Genomic DNA, 25,603 nt, shown 5'->3' on the forward strand with positions numbered 1-25,603 from the left:
CCAAGTCACAGAGTTCAGGAGATTCAAACTTCCATAATATTTCTGGAATGTGTTACTTTGTATGACCTTACTAAGAGGCTTTAGGAAAAATACAAATGCAATTTTAATGCTCTCCCTAGATATTGATAAGATAAATTTTTGAAAAGGTCATATTTCAGTAATTAAGGGTTAACTATTTTATAGTTTTTAACCATTATCTACACCTTGGTTTTAAAAAACTTATTTTTGTAAGTACTGGTCCATTTTTAAATTCAAAAATAATCACAGCTATTTCACTTATTTTCCGCATCAGAGAAGCAAATCTAATATTGGGTAATAAGCCTTTACAATACTGCATTTCCTGGGTAGACACACTTTGACTGTGGGTGTATTACATTAAAACCAGGCAATTCAGCTTCCTGTTGCTTTTTTTATTTTGCTATTTCAAGTGATTCTAATAAACAGCCACAAGGGAGTGCTCATAAATCGCTCAAAAGTAATGGTTAGAAAATGTTTTTATGTGGTTAGAAGAATCATTATCCAAACATGTTTGGGTTTTTTTCTCTCCAAGTACACATGAATTATAATTTTCTACAGACCATGAATTTTCAAAAGCTATCCTATAGGAATTTTCAATGCTTGTTTTCCACTGCAGAGACCCTTACCATAACTTGTCTGTCCAAGGAAGTGAGTAGTGATGGAATAAAACAAATCTGAAAAGTAATTCTTCTTACACTTTTACTTTCTCTTCCCCTTCGAGGTCTTGGTTAAACTTGACTGTTGTTGGTACCAGTCAGAGCTCATCACAAATCAATGATTACAGTATCCTACAAAGATGTAAGATAATTCTCTACCTCTAAAAGCTCTGAAAGACTCCAGGTTTTGAAGAGATTGGGGCTTCCCTGGTGGCTCAGATGATGAAGAATCTGCCTGCCATGCAGAAGACCTGGGTTCAGTCCCTGGGTTGGGAAGATCCCTTGGAGAAGGAAATGGCAACCCACTCCAGTATTCTTACCTAGAGAATTCCATGGACAGAGGAGCCTGGCAGGCTATGGTCCATGGAGTCACAAAGAATGGAACGCGACTGCACAACTAATACTTTTGAAGAGATTTAATGATTTTCTGCAGTGCTATCAAAGCAACTGTTTCAGAAGGCTACAAAGAACAAGCTATTTATAGAAATAAAACATGGATGATGTTTAGCTCACTGCAAAAACAATTTCCTGTTGAGATGGCTATTATAATCAATCCACAAAGTGAAAATATCACAAAGGTATGTATACTGAGTAGATTGAACACAATCAATATGGAAGACACCTATGAACAGGCTGAGGTAAGACTGGCTCATGGTCTCATTGGTATTTATAACTGGGGAAGTCAGAGCAGAGTCCTTGGGATTACAAGCAAGTGTCTCTTCGCTGCCTGTTCCAACCCCCTGTCCTATTCCCGCCCCCCTTTTGGATAAAGCTATGGCATGTGGTCTTGGGATAGCCTGAGTTTCACTCCTAGATACTGGTTAGGTTAGCTCTCCACAACCTCACAAGAGGCATTCCTCTAAGTCAGTAAACCCACAGTTTTTCTAGTTGTCACGTGCATGCATGCTCAGTCATGCTTTACAACCCCACGGACTGTAGCCCACCAGGCTCCTCTGTCCATGGGATTTTCCGAGCAAGCACACTGGAGCAGGTTACCATTTCTTCTCCAGGGGATATTCCAGACCTAGGGATCGAACCCACATCTCCTGCGTCTCCTGCATTGGCAGACAGGTTCTTTACCACTGCACCACCTGGGAAGCCTTGAGAGTTTCTAAACTAGAACTCAAAACCCAATCTCACAGAAAGTGTGGAGGACAGACATATGAACAAGACCTTCATATAATAAGTAATATGAAGTAAAAACTCAATGTATTTTACTTTCTATCCTTTAATGTGAATAGCAACATACTCTGAAAAACCATGCCTTCATCTTTTGAAAACATGTAAGGTTATCCGGCTACCGCAATAATCCATTAAACTTCTACTTGAATGTCACTTATTACTTCAATATTGGATGTTTTGATTCTACTTATAAAGTCAGTGTTCTATGATGAATCCTACTTCATTGGATTTCATCTATTTAGATCCAACTCACTTATATTTAATATTAGTTTCACCTTTACTTCTACCAGTAATAATACTTATAGGAATATATTTAGAAAAAGAAATTTAAGTTTTTGGAGAATGATGCTATAGTAATCCCATTTTTTATTTCAGAAGATAAGTAGATGTATACTCTCTAGGGAAGTACATGGGTTTGTATTTAATTCTTGAATTATCCCATGAAAACTGTGTAATTTTGGTCAAATTATTCAAACACTCCATGTCTGTTTCCTTTCTGTAAAGATGAAAATATGCCTTTATCTCATAGCCTGTTTACAAAAATTTTTACATTTTATATATAATGATCATAAGAGTCTATTAATACAAAGTTGTACTTGCTTCTTAACTAAATTCATCCTGTTTGAGGAGGTTAACTGTAAAACAATAATATATTTTTTAAATGACTTAGGAATTTGCTACTGGAGTTTCCTATATTAATAAAAGAGTGAAATCTTACCAGCAGGTATTGGATGCCAAGACTTCGTAAATGGAACATGGTGGCTAGTAGGCTAAATGGCAACCTCTCTGCTTCTACAGCTTATGACTGTCCTGAATATAACTCAAAGTAAAGTTAGCTACTTTTTAATAAAAAACCATCTATACTCATAAGACAAGGGAGCAGAAAAGCATTCATCCAAGAAGAAACTGACCATTTTCATAGCATAGCTGAGAAAGTGGAAGAGAGGGGTAAATTGCAAAATTTCATACAATCCACTGTGATCTAATAGTGCACAACTCTAGGTTGTACCAAATGAAATTCTCTGAATATTGATTTATCTGGACTAGAAAGGTAAGTTATTTTTCTTAGATTTTTTTTGTTGCTCTTAAACTACTTTTGCTTTATTCTTTCTTATCCAGCAATCTCTAACGGCAGATTAAACCAAAGATACTTTTAAAGTTTTCAAGCACTGTAGAAAACATCTGTAAACAACAGGTCTAACCATAACATATGCCTCCTCACAAACTTGTGTCTACTTATTGCCATCCTAATTACCACATTTATAACTATCATGTGAAAGTCACTGAGTCGTGTCTAACTCTTTGCAACTCCATGGACTATACCCTCCATGGGATTCTCCAGGCCAGAATACTGGAGTGGGTTAGCCTTTCCCTTCTCCAGGGGATCTTCCTGACCCAGGAATTAAACTGTTGTCTCCTGCATTGCAGGCGGATTCTTTACCAACTGAGCTATCAGGGAAGCCCATAATGGAGGCTTAAAAAAACAGCAGAAAAGGTCAAACTATATTTCAACTTTAAATAACAGATATATGAAGGATACAATTAAAACTGACATCTTAAAAATTACTTAAAACAATTACTCCAAACATCTTGCACATATGTTCATTGTAACAAATACTTTCCTTTTGATTTTGACCAAAAAGTATGCACTTAGGAAAACACTCCTATAGAATATATGACCACATTACCTCAAAGGTCATACAAGGAAAATGTTGAGGTTAAACCTACCTTTTAGAACACAGTCTCCAAATAATGCAAGAAATACTGCCACCTCAGTTGTTACAAGGTATTAAATAACTACTCTGCACTCCCCACTAGGTGAAAACATTATGCACAGAAACTGGTGGAGTTACTTCTGCAGTCCTCTACCTTTGGACATTCTGAGGAAACCCCATCATCCCCTCAATTTGTGTATCTCCAGTGGCATTGGCATTAAATTTCTATGATGCCCTCATGTTTCTCAAGCCTATAAGAGATGACCAAAGATTTTCCTATAACACAGTTTTCCCGTGTATATCAGTGTCCTCCTGCTGATGCAGACATACCTCTCCCCCTCTCCCCTACTTTAAAAATCAGTAACCCTGTATATCTCGAGCTGCACCAATTATAGCCACAAGGAAGATTTTTTTTTTTCCAGGTTTTATCCCAGAGTTTAGAGAAGTCAAAGTTGCTTCAAGTAAGGGATCAGGGGGAAGGAGCCTCAACAAATTGATAATTTATGTAACTCCATGTCTATCACCTCCTCCTCTTTTAATGCTACTTCTTCTTGCTAATTTTCCTCTGCCCTTCTAAGTAGTCACTACGAAAAACATCTTTTGAGAGAGAAATTAGAATCATGTGTTTTTTTTAAAGGCGTGTTTGTGAATTCAAGGAAAATTCCAATAGAAGTTTATAAAAATTTATAAAAGAAATGAAAATTCATTAAACAAAGTCAGTTAATTTATGACAGTTATATTTTAGTAGCTGGATCTTAATGTATTTTAATCATAATTGCTCCATATTTATGTAATGGCAGACTGTCAGACCCTTAAGAAAGATTTAAGATATCCCAATGTATATGCAATTCCTTAAATTTCTTATTGCAGCTTTTGCAATCACAGGAGGGTTGGAAGAGAAGAGAAGGCCAGGACAGAGGACAGAGGGAGGAAGGAGTTTTTCTCTGGACAGAGATTCATCTAAACAAAGCTGAGACTGACCTAACCAAAACAAGTAGCAACTGAGCAAGCTCAGGAAGGTGGGCGGGGGTGAGTGCTGTGCTGGGCGGGGGTGCTGGGAAGGCTCACGTGGCTCCCGGGGTCACTATGGGGCATCTCTTCCCAGCCTACATTCAGCAACTTGGGCCAAATTCAGCTGAGGTAAAGATTTCTACACCTCGGAAATAGGCCAGCATTACACACCAGGGTTTATACACACGCACACACACAGCGCTCCCCAAGAGCTGGCAGTTTACTTTTTAACCACACCTCACTGCTTCAGAGCTAACCGTGTATTGGGAAGGCACTAATACTAAACCATAAACAACGGTAAAGAACGCTAACTATACAAGAGTCCTTTCATCTAGTTATTAAAGCATCTCTTTGAAACATGTATCTGTGGGCTTAAAACAGTACCAACTTAGTATGTCTTTCTCAGCACCTAAAAGTTTGAACTCAGTTGTACTTCCCTACACTTAAACTTACTTTTACACAAAACAAGGATTTTGTATTTCCTGGCTTCCCTAGTGACAGGAAGTTTCTGTAGTGCTGATTTAATCGATTTTGAAGCTAAACCTGGACACTGCAGGCTGATCACAAGATGTTGGCTCTAAACATCTCTTGCCAGGAAGAACGACAGCACTCATGGCTGCAGGTTATTCACACACCTACCTTCCGGCCCTGTAAAGGTAGAGATAATGTCTTACTGATTCTTGAATAGTCATTGCCTAGCAAAGTGCTTTTGCCATAGTGGAAATTCAACACACTACTGCTAAATTAGTAAAGTTATTTACAGTAGCCATAGTTGGTACCTGCATGAATTACTGTAACAAACACTGTTCCTCATAATATTACTGTGGATGACAACCTGCCTATAGGAAACTAAGTATTTCTGAAAATAAGAAAAGTATTTTATAAAATATACTTTTGATATATGCTATATAACATAGGTAGCAATTTATAATGATACAGGTAGCAATCTGAAACTAAGCTAATCAATATTATCTTTAGAAAAAAATTCAGTCACAAAAAAAAACAACCATTAATTTACAATGACTTCTACTACATTCACACAAAGGTCTTCACTTATAAATCAGTTTTGCAAAAAAATAAAGCAATATTATGCTTCAAGTCAAAATGCCACAGAGGGAAGATTATTATCATACAAACTGCCATAGTGGGTTAAAATGGAAGGAGCAGTAACTCCCTGAAATAAGATATGCACACCACCATCCAAATTCTTTCTGTTCCTCCATCCTTAAGGCTGGCTACACTGTTGTGATGAACTGAAAACTTGAGAAGGAAAATCACATGGCTCTGTAAGATTTTAGCTGGAAACCAGAACAGGGCTTTGAGCAGGGGAGTTACCTACGGAACACAGGCTGAAAGCATGGAGGAGGAAAGCAAGCAGGTCAGAGCCATCGGACAAAGGCTGGGAAAATGCATTCTGCAGTACACACATACAGTAGTTCAGTAACAGAACCATCGGACAAAGGCTGGGAAAATGCATTCTACAGTACACATACAGTAGTTTCGTAGCAGAACCATCGGACAAAGACTGGGAAAATGCATTCTACAGTACACACGTACGGTAGTTCAGTAGCAGAACCGTCAGACAAAGGCTGGGAAAATGCATTCTACAGTACCCACGTACAGTAGTTCCGTAACAGAACCATTAGACAAGGGCTGGGAAAATGCATTCTACAGTACACACGTACAGTAGTTCCATAACAGAACCATCGGACAAAGGCTGGGAAAATGCATTCTATAGTACACACGTACAGTAGTTCCGTAACAGAACCATCGGACAAAGGCTGGGAAAATGCATTCTATGCTACACACATACAGTAGTTCAGTAGCAGAACCGTCAGACAAAGGCTGGGAAAATGCATTCTACAGTACCCACGTACAGTAGTTCCGTAACAGAACCACCGGACAAGGGCTGGGAAAATGCGTTCTACAGTACACACGTCCAGTAGTTCCGTAACAGAACCATCGGACAAAGGCTGGGAAAATGCATTCTATGCTACACACATACAGTAGTTCAGTAACAGAACCATCGGACAAAGGCTGGGAAAATGTATTCTACAGTACACACGTACGGTAGTTCCCTAACAGAACCATCGGACAAGGGCTGGGAAAATGCATTCTACAGTACACACGTACAGTAGTTCAGTAACAGAACCATCAGACAAAGGCTGGAAAAATGCATTCTACAGTACCCATGTACAGTAGTTCCATAACAGAACCATCGGACAAAGGCTGGGAAAATGCATTCTACAGTACACACGTATAGTAGTTCAGTAACAGAACCATCAGACAAAGGCTGGGAAAATTCATTCTACATATACATGTACGTAGTTCAGTAACACTGACTATGGGCCCAGGGGATTCTCCTTCAGTCCTCACGATAGCTTCCTAAAGAAAGTACTATTATTATTCCCATTTTGTAGTTAAGGAAACTGAGATCCAGAGAGACTAAGTAACTCAAGTAAAGTCACAAATAGCTGGTATGTGCCAGGACCACACCTTGAACCCAAGTAGTCTAACTATATATACCACATTGCACACTCTCAGACAATAAGAATATACTGCATGACCAAAAATAAGTCTTGCCCCCAAACAAAGTTATATGAAATATGAGAAGGCTATCACTAAAAAAAGAAAACCTGAAAAAAGGACTATAGTATTACAGTGATAAGATGATTATTTTCCTGTTTACTAATTTATAAATGCTGAAATGTACATACATTATTTTCTCTATTCCATATCTTTTTTGGAAAATGAAACATGCTTTCTATTGCATCCCCAAATAATTTGTTGCGCTGATGTCATATTTAACTGTGTGTGATAAAAGGTCAAGCTAAGTTGAATAATAAAGATTTTCTTGGCTCTTGAAATGCTAAGTTATAATAATGTAATAATGGTGAGATAAGAATCAGCATAGACACAGGGAAGATTAGGAAGAGATTATTGCAATTTTTAACTTAAAATAGGAGCATTTCTCCCACATAATTCTACCCAACTAAAGTTTAGGAAATGAGAAAAAAGGAGTATTCATTCAGAAACATAACCACAATAGTACTGCCTCTTCCTAGTTCACTTTCCCTGGTACAACACTTACTTGGGATGTTTATGTCACATACTATCTTGATATAAATAAATACAGGAAACATTGTAACTGGGACTTGTACAGTTCAGAAAAAAAAAAGAGCACCAGAAGCTCATACACACCCAGAGTATCTTTCCTATAACTACCACTGTAGCAACTGCTTGTATGTGAATATTTTAAGGATCTCTGGGGGCTGGGGGAAGGGAAGATAATCTTTTGAAATAAATAATTCCCTAATTGAATAAACCAACAAACTGAATCACGGTGTTGTTAAAAATAAAACCAGGAAAAAAAAATGGATTAAAAGAGAAACCTTCAGAGCTTTAATACAGAATTACAGAAGTCCATGAGTACCCAAAAGTTATCTAGGTCCTACAATTTAGCAAGCAAGAGATATGATTTATTTTGCAAACATTTTCTTTTAAACTTTCCCAGACATCTGAGCACAGGCTCTTAGTCATAGCTAAGAATTACTTCTCAAATAAGTTCCATATGTTATAACTCTCGTTCCTGGTCTTTTCCAAAGCCAGATCTGGTCATAAACTATGAGCTAGTTTACCACACTGTACAGCTGTCAAAAACTTTTCTTACCCAATGAAGCAAAGAACCTCACTCAGCCTTTTCTGTGAGGTCTTATATCATGTGAAATATGAGGGATACGTCAATACTAGAGAAATTCTTCTTTACTACACACGACAAACATTAAAAAAAAATACATTTTTCCTTATCTGTGAAAAGGAAGTCCCAATAGAAAACACAATCATTTAATAAATCATTAACATCTGACCTCTTTGGGGTTTACCCTCAGGCTATGGCCTGAATTACATTCAGTTCATATAACTGGGTAAAAGGATGTTAAGATTCTTTTCCAGAAAATCAAGCTTGTAATTACTTTCCTTACTGACAGCAGGAGACAGCCTGAGACCTGCAGATTCTAGAGCATTCAAGATGTCACATAGAACCTGATACAACACAGAGCAGTAACGCTGTTAGGAGACACCTGAAAAGACACGGGAAAAAAATCTCTTGCTTCTCTCGTCTTCTGCTCCCTCTTAAAAAAATTAAGAGATAGTATATTTCGTGGAGAACAAAAGTTTGCACCCACCCCAGATGCCTAGTTTTGACAAACAAGAAGACAGATGCTGCTGGTAAAACCTGACTTATCTCAATATAGCCCACGTCTCCAAACCGGAGCCTTATGAAACAAGCCCCATGACTGTGACTGCAGACAGTTGCATCCTGTTTGTAACTTTCTAGTTTTAGTAATTCCTAACACAGTCCAGTGTATGACTAGAGTCAAGGCATACTTTAATGATTCTAAAAATTAATGAACCTGAAAGTGCTGGATGAGAAAATGCATTGTCAGATAATTTAGGAATATGATAAAGCTGAATGTTACAACCATCAGGAGAAAAACAGCTTTGCATATACCAACATAAAGACACAAAGCTAATGAACTCAGTACCTGAAAACTCTACCCCATCCCTGCTAAGCCTACCATCATGAGATCATCTTGGTATATCTTCAGGTCATCTTCAAAGGCCTTTTCACCTCATCAGCTTTCAAGAATGCCCTTGCAGAGTAAAGGAAGCAGACAGACTCAACTAACTTACTTTTACTCACATTGCAAGATAAAACTACATCCTATCCATGGATGACCTAGTGTAGTTTCACGCCTCAAACATTATAAGAAGAAAGAAAGTGAAAGTGAAGTCCCTCAGTCGTGTTTGACTCTTTGCAACCCCATGGACTGCAGCCTACCAGGCTCCTCCATCCATGGGATTTTCCAGGCAAGAGCACTGGAGTGGGTTTCCATTTCCTTCTCCAGGGGATCTTCCCAACCCAGGGATTGAACCCGGGTCTCCTGCACTGCAGGCAGACACTTTACCATCTGAGCCACCTGGGAAGCCCATGACTTATAAATCTTTTCTGCAGCTCAGACATTTCTGCTAAACGCCCTCTCTGTAAACCAAGTGTCTGCCCCATTCCCATAGGCACCTCAAAACACATCCTCAAGACAGGGTCCAGTCTACGCTACTCTCTGTTTGTCTCCTCTCAGAGAAGGGCACCAAATTCACCCTGCTGCTCCATGACCCCAGCCTGCAGCCTCCTCACCTTCCACATCCAATCCACAGTCTCCACGGCCTTAGCAAGCATCCCATCACCTCTTTCCAAGATGACAGCAACGTCTACCTTACACATCTCTCAGCCCCAGTACTGAAATCCTCTCATATTTAATTTCCCACACAACTGTCAGGATGGTCTCTACAAATTAAAAGATGAATATGTTAATTTCCAGCTTGTATCATCTCTCCACAACCTTCAATATGAAAGACCTATCTTTAGCATACCATCCCAAGTTCCTTAAGGAAGGGGCCCCTCCCAAGCTGCTAACGACCTTGTCTGCTGCGACTCCCCCACAGGAAGTCTCCTCTTTACCACACAGCATGACTTCCAAGCCCTAGATCACGCTGTGACCTCTTCCAAACTTATCTTTCCCCAGTTTACCCATTCAATTCTCTATCTAAACGTCTCTCACGTATCCTTTAAACCTCAGCCCAAGTGCCACCTCCTAGGTAAGCTTTCCCTAATATTCCCAAGTGTAAGGTGTCTTGTTTTGTTTTATTGAAGTATAGTTGATTTATAATGTTGTGGTGGTTTCAAATGTACAGCACAGCGATTCAATTAGACCCACGCACACACATACAGACCCAAACATTCTTTTTCACATTCTTTCCCCTTACAGGTTATTACAAAACATTGAGTTAGTTCCCTATGCTATACAGTAGATCCTTGTTGGTTATCTATTTTATATGTATGAGTGTGTATGTGTTAATCCCAAGCTCCTAATTTACCCCACCTTTTCCATTTTGGTAACCACAAGTTTGTTTTCTAAGTCTGTGGGTCTATTTCTGTTTTGTAATAAGTTTGTTTGGACTATTGTTTAGATTCTGCATATAAGTAATATTATACGGGATTAGTCTGTGTCTGGCTTACTTCACTTGGTGTGATAATCTCTAGGTCCATCCATGTTGCAGCAAATGGTATTATTTCATTCTTTTTTAGGGCTGAATAACATTCCACTGTGGACTTTAAGGACCTTCTTCCAACTCCTGGAGGACTGTGATCCTACACTGTCTCACCAGATCACAGAACACTGCAGGCCACCCTGGGCCAGTCTGTCTTCTCCGCCAAATTATGAGTATTTCTGAGAAAACGCCTGTGCCTCCAGCTTTCCCTTGTGTATCCTCCACATCCTAGAGTAGCATCTGAGGCATACTGTCACAGGCCAAAAAACATTTCCTGGTACAAGCTCATTGGCTGCAAGCAAGGATGGGGGAGCAGGTGGGGAAAGGGAGTGGAAGTTAGCAAATGAAAAATGCCAAGATCAAACTGAAGTAAGATGAACAAGCCTGGACTTCGTATTGACACAGACTGTTATTTTCCTATTTATAGACTAGTTTTGATCTGAAATAATAATTTATGCACTCTTATACTAGTTGAGTGTGAACTAGTGACACTAATGAAGAAGCAGAAAATGGAAGTAAATGGAAATCAGTATTAAAGACCCCCCACCCTTGTCTCTTTTGGGAGAAGGAGGATTTTAACAGATATGAAGGTAGCCCACCTTCTACTTGGACTGCAAGGAGACGAAACCAGTCAATCCTAAAGAAAATCAATTCTGAATATTCTTTGGAAGGACTGATGCTGAGGTTGAAGCTCCAATACTTTGGCCACCTGATGGGACAAGCCAACTCATTAGAAAAGACTCTGATGCTGGGAAGGGCTTCCCTTGTGGCTCAGATAGTAAAGAATCCACCTGCAATGTGGGTGACCTGGGTTAGAACCCTGGGTTGGGAAGATCCCCTGGAGATGGGAAAGGCTATCCACTCCAGTATTCTGGCCTGGAGAATTCCATGGACTGTATAGTCCGTGGGGTTGCAGAGTCGGCCATGACTGAACGACTTTCACTTTACTGATGCTCGGAAAGATTGAAGGCAGGAGGAGAAGGGGATGACAGAAGATGAGATGGTTGGATGGCATCACCGACTCAATGGACATGAGTTTGAGTAAACTCCGGGAGGTGGAGAAGGACAGGGAAGCCTGGAGTGCTGCAGTCCATAGCGTCACAAAGAGTCGGACATGACTGAGTGATTGAACAACAATGATTTTCTACTTGGGCACACCAGGTTATAGATTTTCCACTATATATACAAACAAAAGTTAATTACAATGATAAATTTTCATTTCTACTTTTAAAGGTGAATGGATAAAATTAACTACTGTAATTTATCCTGATTATTTACTCTAGTTACCATTTGGAAAGAAATCTTGAATAAGATTTCTGGGGATACGGGAGGGAGAGCAGGCAAGTTGAATGCTCTTTGGCAAACCAAGCTCTCCTTAAATGTTTATTAGGGATGAACAAGCAATGCCTTCTGTCTTATCGTTGGAAGATGCCTTGCTACTCTGTGCCAAAATTTCAATTAGGCTTATAAACACCCTTGAAAGAATGAGGAATGAAACACAGAGGTTCTCGTGGACTTTGAACTTACCAGCCAGGGAGCATACTATCTACATTAAGAAGGCACTAAATTACATTACTGTGTTACAGTTAGAGCATTTACTGAGGACAAAAGGCAAAAAATAAGAGCAAGCTTACGTCAAGTTGTGAAGCGGGTAAAACTTGTTTTCAGAAACTTGTACCTCTTCAGTTGCCACCACAGAGGCTTTATTTGGCCTTTATTCCAGCGTGTTTATTCAGACCATGCACCACCATCCCCTTTCTCTTACTGGAGCCCCTCACCAAAGATTACACCTCCCAGGGAACCTAAGTTCTAAATATTTCCAACCATTACCCCACTCGTTGGCCCATCAATAAAGTCTTATTACTTCTCTGGCTTCTTTCATTAAGACTTTTCTCCATGCTTCCTAACAACCAGTAAATCTTGCTCACTGACAAGTGCTAATCTTCGTGTGTCTGAAAGCCATCGGCCTTAGGGAAATATCAGGCAGTATGACAACCCAGGAGTGAGGATCAGTGCCACGCACGGTCCACTGAGAACTGGGCTTAGGAAAAAACAGTTGCCTGCTACATCTACATGTGTGGCAAAATGTGAATAGCTTCTTGTCTGAAACAACGACAACTTAACTGCAGGCTAGGCTCGTTTCAAGATAGCATGGTAACGATGCGTTTCCCTATTGGCTTAGATATATATAGATGATAGTGAATATAGGATTAATAGGCCATTCCAATGATGTTTATTGTCCACCTAGAAGCAATGCATCAATTATTCTTCATAACATTGCAAGTGAGAACTTAAAATTAACCACAAATGAACTGCTTGTAAACCAAACCTAGAAGTTTCTGATAATTTAGTTTAAAATACAATCACTACTTTCCTGGTGGTCCATTGTTAACAATCTGTCTCCCAATGTAGGGGACGTGGCTTTGATCCCTGGTGAAGGAACTAAGACCCCACAGGCCACAGAGCAGGCAGTCCACACACCCCAAGTAGAGAGCCCGTGAGCCACAACGAGGGAGAAGCCTGTGTACTGCAGCAAAGATTCCACGTGCTACAGCTGAGGCTTGAGGCAGCCAGAGATACTAAACAAATATAAACTAATAAATAAATAAAATGCTTCAATCATTAGGCTGTAATTCATGACTTATTTCTTGAGCTCAAATGGTTTTCAGGCAAATATTTACTATGGAATACAAAGGCCCTGCTCTCATGGCATTATTATAATTCAGAAAGACAGGCAAATTAGACAAAAATAAATAAATAAGATAATATCAGATAATGATAGCCGTTCTGAAGAAAATGCAAAAATTGACGTGACAAAAAATTATGGCAGCAGAGATATGAACTTGAGTGGTAAGCAAAAGGCTCAGTGAAGAGGTACCTCGGGGACTAAGGCATGAGTTATAATAACTCCTCACTCTCTATAATTTCCACTCAAAGATGTGGAGGAAGACTCCAGGCAGGGAGAACAGCAAGGGCAAGCATCTGAAGACAGAAGTATGCTGGACATGTTGATGGAAGAAGACCAGCACAATTAAAGCAAGGGGAAGGCAACAGAGAATGGCCTAAGATGAAAGCAGAGTCCAGAACATGCAAGGCCTTGAATATCACAGTATGAAATTTGTATCGCATCCCAGAGGATGAGATGGCTGTATGGCATCACTGGCTCAACGGACATGAGTTTGAGTAAACTCTGCGAGTTGGTGATGGACAGGGAGGCCTGGCGTGCTGCAGTCCATAGGGTTGCAAAGATTCGGACATGACTGAGTCACTGAACTGAACTGAACTGAACTGATACTAGCTATCACAGAAATACAGATTGGGATTAAAATGACAAAGGAATGCAAATTATCTTCAAAATAGAATTCCCATTTGTACTATTACATGCATTACTATTGATGAAAGTATTGAACCTGAGGTTTTTAAAGCTACTGTCACTGCAAAGAAGAGTGATCTCCACTGAGAGCTGAAGGGAAGTTCTGCCCCTAAGTTGAACTCAACTCCTCTACAAACCAAAAAGCAAAAACAACAAAAAGAGCTATGGAAAAACCCCTTGGTATTAACTGCCAAGAACTTCCCATCAGATAAACCCAAATACTCTCAGCTTTTCTCTATGGCTACACAGATAAGGTTAAAACAACTGCTTCCTAGGGTGAAAGAAAGGGAGTTTTTGTATCTGAATTAACCTGAGTGGTGACCTCCATTTATCACATTCAATGTCATCTAATTATAAAGTACGTGTCTACATACACAAAAGTGTATAGCCTTGATTTGCCAAGAGACTATATTTCATGGTATATCTACAAGTTGAATCTACTTTCCATATGTCAGGGTTAAAGTAAACTGAAAACAATCTAGAGCTAAGGGCAGCTCTGAGATGATCACACCCCCATCGTCCCATTCAACAGGAGATTTAAGCCCAAAGAGGTTAAAACTGTACCCATGTTGAACAGCACATTCAAGACTAACATTGTGCCTTTTACCCACTGAACTCGAGCGAACTCGTGTCTGTCCTCACTTGGTGATCACTTACTAACATTTTAATACAAACTTAAGGACAACTTTAAACACTGTTCCACATTATCAAGAAGCATTAGGTACCTCATCATAGAAAGACAGCTTTACACAAAAATACAAGAATCCTAAAACATGAATGCTTACGCTCTCTCTCCTTTTTTCTTTCTTTTATTAAACAATTCCAACTGGTAGCATATAAGCAAGAGAAAGAGAAAAAAGAGGGAGAAAGAGAGAGAGAAAGAAAGAGAAGCAAAGAGAAAGTGAGGTTATATTTTATCTTTTTGACATGTTCTAAAACCAACATATTTAGTCAAAAAAGTTTTAAGAAATCAGCGTTAAATAATAAATGCTTAGTATTGTTATTAGCATTATAAAGATAGATAATTCCAATGTACATAGCTTATTTATGGAATATCAAAGGCCTTTAGTTATTTGTGTTCAAAAGTGGGAAGTCATGAGCAGTTTCTTGAGCCACTCGTGGGAGGAAATGCTCAAGGGATGGAGGAACATTTTCAAACTCAGTCTCTTCTTTGAAAATTACTGCCCTAGAAAGACACTGTTAATGACAGAAGTGTAACAGGGGCCTCCGATGAGCTGAAACAAAGAACAAAGAGCAAGTGCTATGTGACCTAACTATTTTAAGAGATTGTGGACTGTATGTTTAAAGCATACATTCAATATATGCTTTTAGAAGTTCTTTCCTCCTTTCTAATATTATTACTTCATAACAATGTAAAATTTAAAGGCTATCATGGTTTTTACTTCTTATTTAACCTATAATCCACAAAGTAAAAACCAAGGGTCATGTCGCACACCTAGAGTTGACAGGATGCTCCGACATTGTATTGTCTTTATAGGCGAGATCTGAGCAATCATTCCAGCCCTTAGTCTGCTTCTTACATCTTAAGAATCATCAATTATTTGACATAAAACTGAACACACTGCCTGATTATCAATTAGTTTCTATGGCAGTGGTTCACATGATATCAATTCTGTCCTTGGGCGACGGTACTTCTGCTCTGTGCCATCTCAGGACTTTATTCCAAATATTCTCAAGCTACTCCTTTCCATTTTCTTTTTAGTAAATCCTGTTAAGAGTATTTCTGGTTAGCGGAGCAGTGGAAGTTATAGTATAATATATTTATCCCAATTAACCAGGGAATGACAACTTTAAAACTGCCATGTTCAAACTCACTCACATTCATCTTTTTGACTACAGAGAAAGTTCAGGTTTTAAGAAAAAGGAGCCTTGTCTCCAATTAGTGATTTATCTGAATGACCATAAAATATCAATGAAATAAATTTAGGATTTTCAGATACTGTCACATCTCAAGAACACAAGTGTTGTAAGTAATAATAATGGCTCCATAAGAACTGAACACATACTTGCTTGCCACACCTTGCTAGATGCTAAGAGATTATCATGATGCTAAGGTTATCATGATATAGTTGTTTTCTATAGATGATATGTAGGCTGTATGCTAGAGCTTATACTACATGGAAGTAGTATGTAATACATGTCCTAAACAGGTTATAATCTCACTGAGACACTAGACAGATTCTTTCAAACAATGAATGTTGGCGCAAGACTAAACAAACAAACAAAAATGGAATCAGGATGGTTCCCAAGGAAGTGAGCTGGGCTATTACTGAAAACATTCTACTTCTTTTCTTGTCGATCCTCAAAGACTGAAGAGTTATGTACTCTATAAACAGGCTAAATATGTCTCTTTTTTTCCCCTTTAAACGATCATGTTCTGATGCTTTTGAGTTGTGGTGCTGGAGAAGACTCTAGAGAGTCCCTTAGACTGCAAGAAGATCAAACCAGTCAATCCTAAAGGCAATCAATCCTGAGTATTCATTGGAAGGACTGATGCTGAAGCTGAAGCTCCAATCCTTTGGCCACCTGATGTGAAGAGCCAATTCATTAGAAGAGACCTCAATGCTGGGAAAAACTGAAGGCAGGAGGAGAAGGGGATAACAGAGGACAAGACGGTTGGATGGCATCACCGACTGAATGGACATGAGTTTGAGCAAGCTCCAGGAGATGGTGAAGGTCAGGGAAGACTGGAGTGCTGCAGTCCATGGGTTGCAAAGAGTCAGACATGACTGAGAGACTGAACAACAAAATACTACCATGTTCTAAAACAGAATCTCCAAATGTCTTTCAAAGATGCTACACATGGCAAGAGAAAATAATTTTAAAACAGGGTCAAAAATAAAACAAAAGGAGAACAAGGATGGGAAGAAAAAATGGTGATGTGAAATGAACACACAGAATGTGTGCCCAAGGTCTTATAAGAGAACTCAAGAAGGTTTAAACATTATAGCTGTCCACAAGCAGAAGAGTGACATGAGCTAATGGTTAGTGCTTACCACCTTTATACTGGGGACTTCCCAGGTGGCGCCAGTGGCAAAGAACAGGCCTGCCAATGTAGGAGATGTAAGAAATGTGAGTTCATCCCTGGGTCAAGAAGATCCCCTGAGGAAGGAAATGGCAACCCACTCCAGTATTCTTGCCTAGAGTAGAGGCTCTTGGGGAGCCTGGTAGGCTATAGTCCACCGGGTCGCAAAGAGTCAGACACGACTGAAACGACTTGGTATGCACGCGCCTTTGTATTACCAAAAAGATAACATGACAGCCATGAAATGTGTCTTCTGTGGAGTACTATTTGTTTGTATGTCTTTTGGTAAACTGACTGAAAGGCATGAAAAATACTTTTTGTTAGAATTATTAAGAGATATTCAACTTGTGGGTGAAAATTTGATGACAAACAGGATGTCTACACACAGTCTTCTCTTACAAAGTGAAGTGCAGTTGTTCAGTCGTGTCCAACTCTTTGCAACCCCATGGACTGTAGCCTACCAGGATCCTCAGTCCATGGGATTTTCCCGGCAAGAATACTGGAGTGGGTTGCCATTTCCTTCAAGGGACTTGCTAATTCCAAAGAGGGAAAAGGGAACGTTATAGTGAGAAACATGTCAGATGCCACGTTAATCAAGAGATCAAAGTTTACAACAACTGTAAAAAGACAGAGTAACTTAATTCTTGCCAAAACTTTACAACTTGAATTTATTTATATGAAAACAGCAGACACAAAACCAAATTGAGGTCCATGCTACAAAGAAGCTAGCACAAACCTTTCAAAAATGCCAGTGTCATGAAAAACAAACAAACGAAAAGAAGATGGAGGAATCATTCCAGATGTTCATGGTCAAGGTCAAGAAGAAATTTCTATACAAGGAGTAATTATGACAGCAACATTTCAAAAATCTATGGTAACAGTAATCTCTCAGTGTAAACTTCCTAATGAGAATAACTACAATATAGTAACGTAAGTGAATGTCTCTGTCTTAGGGAATATACACTTATTAATGGATTTTTTAAAAAAGCACAGTGGTGGCAATTTATGAGAGAGAGAAAGAATACTAAAGCCAATTTGGCAAAGTGTTAAAAACTGGTGAATCTTGGTGACAGGTTCATGGAAGACTTTCGTGCTATTCTTCAATAAAATTTAAATTATACCAAAATGAAAAGCTAAAGATTTTTAATAACTAAGAATGAAAATGTGAGAAATGTAAAATTTTGAATACTCTTCTCATATATTTCTATATTTCTACAAACCAAAAATATTTTCCTATAAATTATTTAGTCATGATATAGCTACATCCACAGAACAGAAAACAAAAAGTAATCCATAACATTCAAACTGCACAATAGAGACAGACTGAAAATAACAGCAAGGTGTTTTTAAGATGTGTATTTAAAGGGATCTTAAATATATTTTTGTATATTTTTTATGTAATTTGAGGTCTTTCATTTAGTTTAGCTAAAAACAATACCCCCCCCCAAAATCACACCTTACATGTCTCAAATTAGATTTATTTATTTTTTCTTTTTTTTTCAGATTTAAAAGAGAATACTCATCACTCTACAACAAAGAAAGCCTAAATACACATGAAAAGTTTTACAGAGTCAAATGAATGTCACCATTCATGACAAAATTTATCTATAAATTTAAATCACTAGGAAAAGCAGAGAGAACACTGAAACATAAATTCCTGCTCATTTAAACTGACATTTTCGAACTATACTTCACGTTTCTTTAACTCAGTGTTCTCCTGACTGACCTCATAAATATTGCACACTCAATTTCAGACCTAAACTCTAAACATTGGCAATTAACTTTAGCAAAATGGCTGATTGTCCATGATGGAAAGTTTGTTTTCTACCTTTAAGGAAGGTCTATCTAATGCAAAATTCTAACCTTCCTTCAGGAATCACTAACATATCCACTGCTTTACACAACCTACAGAATTCCATTAGCATAGGAAAGTAAAAGTTGACCTGTGAACAATTAGGGAAAATATCTGGAACAATGAAACTAGAAGATTAAACTCTAATAACTAACTCTAATAACTAGCTGAATGATCTTGGGCAAATAACTAGAACTTTCTGAGGCTCAGTATCTTCATGTATTAAAGAATGAGATTTAAAACTAACTTACTTCTCATCAGTCATTTTCAAAGCTCTAGTGACTTGTCGGTCAGTCATTTCAGTTGCTCAGTCGAGTCCGACTCTTTGTGACCCCATGGATTACATCACGCCAGGCCTCCCTGTCCATCACCAACTCCCAGAGTTTACTCACACTCATGTCCATCGAGTTGGTGATGCCATCCAGCCATCTCAACCTCTGTCATCCCCTTCTCCTCCTGCCTTCAATCTTTCCCAGCATCAGGGTCTTTGCCAATGAGTCAGTTCTATGCATCAGGTGGCCAAAATATTGGAGCTTCAGCTCCAGCATCAGTTCTTCCAAAGCATCAATTCTTCAGCGCTCAGCGTTTTTTATTGTCCAGCTCTCATACACGACTACTGGAAAAACCATAGCTTTGACTATATGGACATTTGTAGGCAAAGTAATGTCTCTGTTTTTTAATATGCTGTCTAGGTTTCTCATTGCTTTTCTTCCAAGGAGCAAGTGTCTTTTAATTTCATGGCTGCAGTCACCAACTGCTGTGATTTTGGAGCCCAAAAAAATTAAGTCTCTCACTGTTTCCATTGTTTCCCCATCTACTTGCCATCAAGTGATGGGACCAGATGCCATGATCTTAGTTTTCTGAATGTTGAGTTTTAAACCAGCTTTTTCACTCTCCTCTTTCACTTTCATCAAGAAGCTCTTTAGTTCTTCTTCCCTTTCTGCCATAAGGGTGGTGTCATCTGCATATTTGAGGTGACTTGTCACTCTTCTTAAATATGCTCTTATCTGCTATTTTTGTCTTGGTTCTGATAAATGACCAAAAACTCACAAGAATTCCTCATTCGGCAGCCATTATAATCACAGTAACATTCAGAAAACTAAGATCATGGCATCTGGTCCCATCACTTCATGGGAAATAGATGGGGAAACAGTGGAAACAGTGTCAGACTTTATTTTTGGGGGCTCCAAAATCACTGCAGATGGTGATTGCAGCCATGAAATCAAAAGATGCTTACTCCTTGGAAGGAAAGTTATGACCAACCTAGACAGCATATTAAAAAGCAGAGACATGGAAGCAACCTAAATGCCCATCAGCAGACAAATGGATAAGAAAGCTATGGTACATATACACAGTGGAATTATTACTCAGCCATTAAAAAGAATACATTTGAATCCGTTCTAATGAGATGGATAACTAGAACCCATTATACAGAGTGAAGTAAGCCAGAAAGATAAACTACCAATACAGTATACTAACGCATATATATGGAATTTAGAAAGATGGTAACAATAACCCTATATGCAAGACAGAAAAAGAACCACAGATGTATAGAACAGACTTTTGGACTCTATGGGAGAAGGGGAGGGGTGGGATGATCTGAGAGAATAGCACTGAAACATGTATATTATCAAGGGTGAAACAGATCACTAGTCCAGGTTAGATGCATGAGACAAGTGCTCAGGGCTGGTGCACTGGGATGACCCAGAGGGATGGGATGGGGAGGGAGGTGGGAGGGGGGTTCAGGATGGGGAACACATGTAAATCCATGGCTGATTCATGTCAATGTATGGCAGAAACCACTACAATATTGTAAAGTAATTAGCCTCCAGCTAATAAAAATAAATGAAAAAAATAAAAAGCAGAGACATTACTTTGCCAACAAAGGTCCACCTCGTCAAGGCTATGGTTTTTCCAGTGGTCATGTATGGATGTGAGAGTTGGACAGTGAAGAAAGCTGAGCACCAAAGAATTGATGCTTTTCAACTGTGGTGTTGGAGAAGACTCTTGAGAGTCCCTTGGCCTGCAAGGAGATCCAACCAGTCCATCCTAAAGGAGATCAGTCCTGGGTGTTCATTGGAAGGACTGATGTTGAAGCTGAAACCCCAATACTTTGGCCACCTCATGTGAAGAGTTGACTCACTGGAAAAGACCCTGATGCTGGGAGGGATTGGGGGCAGGAGGAGAAGGGGACGACAGAGGATGAGATGGCTGGATGGCATAACCGACTCGATGGACATGAGTCTGAGTAAACTCCGGGAGTTAGTGATGGACAGGGAGGCCTGGCGTGCTGTGATTCATGGTGTCACAAAGAGTCAGACACGACTGAGCGACTGAACTGAACTGAACTAGATAATTACAGGTGTAGTGTAAGCTTGGAACTCCATTATTAACCATATAATGAAAAGCATTCAAACACACTAGTGAAATTCAGATCTATTCCTGGAAAATACTGCCCTAAACCAAGAAGGAAAGAGAAATTAGCTCTTGCTACCAATTAGAAATCTAATAGAATATATATAAATATATAATATACAAAAAAACCATGTTTGTTATAATGAATGAAAACTAAATATTTAATTGAGATAAAAATATAGACATATGCAGATAATTAAGATGAAGATGATTTGAATCACACACCTTCTGGAATATTTTCAGCTATGTATAACATGTACTATGGTTGCGATAGGTACTGTTACTATGAATTTCCCAGTCTCAGTATCTGAGACTCTTATGTTATTCAACTCAAATCTACTATGAAATGCGTCTGGCCAAAAGAAAAAATCTGATTTTACGGAAAGTTACAATGCAAAGCAGTATTTAAGAATAAAAAAAGCATCACCATCACAAAATTCACATAAGAACATGATGAGGCACCAAATCAAGATCACCATGGGTCTTATTAAGGTGTTATAATCAAGAATCTTCAGGATCAAATTAGAAGATTATAAAAGATTATAGTGTCCATGTATAACTGTGAATAAAAGGAATGTATATACAGACTACAAAATGATGCAAACTCATGTAATTCCTTTGAAGCTCAATAATACACGCAAAGCTGGACGTCTCTTGTAGGATATTAAGCAGGAAAAACAAACTACAGAGGAAGAGGGATTTCAAGGTTGATTTTTTCAATATTTTATTCAAACCCCTTGGGGAAGGACTTTCCACTTAAACAGTATAAAATACACAGATGTAAGGATGAACCTCTATGCTAGTTGACTCATTTCAGACTTTTCATGAAAGTATACAATTTAATGTTAAATATTATTTCACTCAGATGAGGTGTTTATGAAATTGGGTGAAGTTATCCCAAAATTAGTTTATAAGTCTGTAGAAAGTTTGAAACCAAGGTTTCTAGGAAGGAAGGCCCACTCAAAATTCAAGAATAATCAGTGTACTGGATCAAGGACTCAAATATCAAAAGCTCCCCGTCTGAAGTAGAGGGATGGCCCAGCACACACACTGCCTCCTTCCCCTACTCTCTCCTCTTTCTCCCCCATCACTTTGTTTAAATCTTGATCATAGCACTTCTCATCCTCTATTTTAGTTCATTTGCTAAAGTTTGTCTGGATCTCTGCCCATTTCCTTTTTGCTACTAATGATTCCTTCAGCATTAATGGATGTCTCTTCATGATGTGAGTCTGAACTTTGGATCCTCAGTATTGTCTTTGCCTTCACTATTTGAATCCTCTTATGTCTTTCCAGCCTGCTGTTCATATTCTTTGGCTTGGCTTCAGTACCTAATGACAACTCATCCCAGGTCTGATTTCTATAGTTGTCTCAATCTACAAACTGAAGCCACATTTCAACTGAGACATCACAAAAGTTGTCCTGGACTTGGCTTCAATAGCCTAGTATACACCAAATGGATCAAAACAAGATAGGCAGACTAAGTTTGGCTCCATATAAAGGAAATTTTCTACTAATCATAGAAGACACTCCCCCTCCTCAAAAACAAGGAATGCTCTGGGTCTAGAGAGTATATATAGCAAACAGGCTACGAGAGCTGATTCTGGAATAGATAGACCTGGGCTCAAATCCAATTCCTCTGCTGTCTACCTACCTTAACCTCACTAAGCCTAAATTTTGCCAGCTAAGAATGAGAATAATAATCACCTTAATAAAACTTTTATATAGCTGTAAATGACGACTCGAGAGTTTCAAACGAGATTCAATATAAAGTGATAGAACAATGCCCACCACATAGAGCACCAACTTGGTCCATTAGAAATTGGACATATTTATTTTTCCAAACCTAAGCTTTTACTATGAGTCCTTAAAACAATATCATATTCAAGAAAATACCACAAGTTCCTAATGATACTTAACATCATTCATTCAACATCTACATCTCTCATTAAAAAAAAAAAAGTCTTCAAATTGATTAACATTCCTCCCATCAAAAGGTGAAACCCACAGCTACATGCAAAAGAATGAAATTGTTAAACCATACACAAAAAATCAATCAAGATAAATAACAGACTTAAACATAAGACGTGAAACCATAAAAATCCCAGAAAAAAAGATGGGGGTGAGCTCCTTGACATCTGTCTCACAAATGAGTTTTTTGGATTTGACACTACAAGCAAAGGCAACAGAAGCAAAACAGACTGGAATTGAATGAAACTAAAAAGCTTCTTCATGGCAAGGAGACCATTAGCAAAACGAAAAGGAAACCTACCAAATGGGAGAAAATACTGGCAAATCATACATATCTGATAAGGTTTTAATATCCAATATATATAAAAGGCTTGTACAATGCAACAGCAAAAAAAAGTCTAATTAACAAATGGGCACAAGATCTGAATAGATACTGTTTCAAGGAAAAAACTTACAGATGGCCAACAGGTGCATGAAAAAGTGTTCAGCATTATTACTCATTAGGGAAATGCTAATAAAAACTACAATGAGATACCCCTTTCCATCTGTTGGAATGACTGTTATCAAAAAACTTGAACTAACAAGTGCTGGTGAGTATATTGACAAACGGGAACCCTTACGAATTGTTGATGGAAATATAAATTAGTACCATCATTACAGAAAAAAGTATGGACGTTCCCCAAAAATTAGAACAGAGCTACTATTAGGGGCTTCCTTAGAGGCTCAGACAGTAAAGAATCTATCTGCAATATGCGAGACCCAGGTTCAATCCCTGGGTCAGGAAGATCCCCTGAAGGAGCAACTGGCAACCCCCTGCAGTATTCTTGCCTGGAGAACCCACTGAAAGAGGAGCGGACTACAGTCCATGGGGTCACAAAGAGTCAGACACTACTGAGCAACTAACACATAACTGATATATATAATGTGAAAAAAACTTATGTCCATTGATGGATGAATGGATTTTTTAAAAAATGTGATATATACACACATACACATACAGGAATATCATTCAGTCATGTAAAAGAAGGAAATCTTGCAGGCATGATCAGCCCTGAGAACATTAAATTATTAAAATAAGTCAGACAGAGAATGATAAATACTGTACCATGCACTCTTACTCATATATGGAATCTTAAAGAAACAAAACAGTGAAAACAGAGAACAGACTGGTCACTGCCAGGGGCAGGGGTGAGAGGGGGGCAAAATAGGTAAAAGGGGTAAAAAGGTACAAACTTCCAGTTACAAAATAAGTCAGTCCTAGTGATGTAATGTCGGAGAAGGCAGTGGCACCCCACTCCAGTACTCTTGCCTGGAAAATCCCATGAACAGAGGAGCCTGGTAGGCTGCAGTCCATGGGGTCGCTAAGACACTTTCTCTTTTCACTTTCATGCATTGGAGAAGGAAATGGCAACCCACTCCAGTGTTCTTGCCTGGAGAATCCCAGTGACGGCAGAGCCTGCTGGGCTGCCATCTATGGGGCTGCACAGAGTCAGACACGACTGAAGCAACTTAGCAGCAGCAGTGATGTAATGTACAGAATGGTGACTATAGTTAATAATACTGAATTACATATTTGAAAGTTGCTAATGGAGTAGATCTTAAAAGTTCTCATCACAGTAAAAAAAAACAAAAACCAAAAAACAAAACTGTAACCATGTGAAGTGATGGTTACTAACTAGACTTATTGTGGTGATCATTTTACAATATACACAAATATTGGACCATTATGCGGTACATGTGTGTGTGCTAAGTCACTTCAGTCGTGTCTAACTCTTTGCAACCTTACGGACTGTAGCCCACCAGGCTCCTCCGTCCACGGGATTTTCCAGACAAGAACACTGGAGTGGGTGACCATGCCCTCCTAAGGTGATCTGCCGGACCTAGGGATTGAACCCACGTGTCTTCTGTCTCCTGCAGGCAGGCTCCTTACCATTAGTGCCACCTGGGAAGTCCTATCATGTGGTACACCCAAGCTGATATAATGCTGTCAGTTCACTAAAAAATGACAACATCAACAACAACAATAAAAACTAAACAGTGGCTCATCGAATGATTGAGGACAAAGCTGTCTTTCCCTCCACTGTGTTTTCTCTACTTTTCCTGCTTTACCTCTCTTGGGAAAGCAGCCACACTCCCTCAACTGTTGCCTGAAAATGCCAAGAAATATATCTGCCCACAAACTATGTTCATTCACAAATCTGCTCTCGTTCAACCCAGAGAACTGACTTCCAAACACCTTAGAAAGATTTAGTCCAACAG

At 38.9% G+C, this 25,603-nt stretch overlaps 1 protein-coding gene and 1 non-coding gene across 2 annotated transcripts in view; both read right to left on the minus strand.

The window, feature by feature from the left end:
* ARHGAP42 (Rho GTPase activating protein 42) overlaps nt 1-25,603 on the minus strand; it is a 314,057-nt gene that overhangs the window by 141,935 nt on the left and 146,519 nt on the right. The window lies entirely within an intron of this gene.
* On the minus strand, nt 9,496-9,567 carry TRNAC-GCA. The gene has a single exon. It is a non-coding gene; the product is annotated as a tRNA-Cys (tRNA).

Source organism: Cervus elaphus, chromosome 1 (genome assembly GCF_910594005.1).
Source record: "Cervus elaphus chromosome 1, mCerEla1.1, whole genome shotgun sequence".
In the NCBI taxonomy this organism is placed as follows: Eukaryota; Metazoa; Chordata; class Mammalia; order Artiodactyla; family Cervidae; genus Cervus; species Cervus elaphus.